Source organism: Perkinsus marinus (assembly GCF_000006405.1).
Source record: "Perkinsus marinus ATCC 50983 genomic scaffold scf_1104296975500, whole genome shotgun sequence".
Lineage (NCBI taxonomy): Eukaryota > Perkinsozoa > Perkinsida > Perkinsidae > Perkinsus > Perkinsus marinus.
In genome coordinates this window covers 49612-51076 of record NW_003200768.1, presented here as the reverse complement: position 1 = coordinate 51076, position 1465 = coordinate 49612, and positions in this window count along the sequence as shown.

Sequence of the window (1465 nt, the reverse complement as noted above, 5' to 3'; positions counted from 1 at the left end):
AGTCCCTTGGTAATTCTAGTTTTCTCGAGATCCTCCTACACCCAAGGAACATGACCAGAGATAATGATGGGTATTCGATACCACTCCCCTTTGAAGTTCCTTTATTTCCAATACTTCCTCTATCGTAGGCCCAACCTATTAGGAAGCCTCACCAAGAGCTCACTAGGGCCGTCCTATTACTTTGCCCGTAGAAGACTCACTAGCCCCTGTAGATGCTGTCGATAGACTACGACACCTTTCCTTACAGACGGTCTGAGGTGTGTCTACCTCTACTGCTGCACCAGGCAAGACCGGAGGATTAAACTTTGTACCATCACCGATCGAAGAGGTAGTAGAATGTGACACCGGTAGTGATGACATAGTTACCCAATAATACTGAGCAGTGTGATGAACCCAGTGAATTCGGGCAGGTAGTACAGACTGTAGTAAATCCTACACTTATCCACTTCCCTGATACCATCCCTGAGCATACCAACTATTCAACACATGTCTCCACGCGTTGGGGGACTGTACCCAGTACAAGACTAGCACCATGAAACCCTAGGACACGTCTCCTGCCGACAATATAACCTACGGGAAATTTGGCCGAGCTCAGATTCGCGTGCTTCATCCTATACAGTCTTTGAATTAACAATGAAGGGCGAGCGAGATAATATCGCGCAAAGGGCTCGAACCGAGCTTCGCTCCGCCGCTCTGCTGGCTCGAGTAGACAAAAACGATTGAAATCCCATGCACAGAGGAGTGGGACAGGCAGACAAGGATGACACGGGCAGGAATGGCTATAAAACTTGTGGTTTCTATGAAACCGTAGCCCGGGCAGGTTATAACCGTTAAACTGGAACCCGGGCGAGCGCTAACTCCAGATCCGTGACTGGTGAGAGCATAGGCTCTAACCGAGATCTGGATGGGTTAGCTCATAGCCACCTGCTGTGAACATCCTCGATCTGCTAGAGTGCTGGTCTATTTGTAAATCAAGAGGGCAGCGTGGAATCATCACACACTGCTCCCTAAACCATGACTGTCATGCCATAATATGACAGCCAAGGATTAGACCTACACTCTACCTCTGGGCAAGGGGAGGGAGGGTTTGATGACTTCATCGAGTCACTGATGATTCTGTTAAAGCTGTTGGTGCTTGAAACCTACTAGCCTAGCAAGCTAGATGATATTATCGCAGATTATTCTGTGTTATTGTGTATTGTTGTGTCACCTCTAGTTGTGTGATTTCACTATCCTCGATCCCTACGAGTCGGGATCAGTCACATGAAATCCCATGCACAGAGGAGTGTGACAGGCAGACAAGGATGACACGGGCAGGAATGGCTATAAAACTTGTGGTTTCTATGAAACCGTAGCCCGGGCAGGTTATAACCGTTAAACTGGAACCCGGGCGAGCGCTAACTCCAGATCCGTGACTGGTGAGAGCATAGCTCTAACCGAGATCTGGATGGGTTAGCTCATAGCC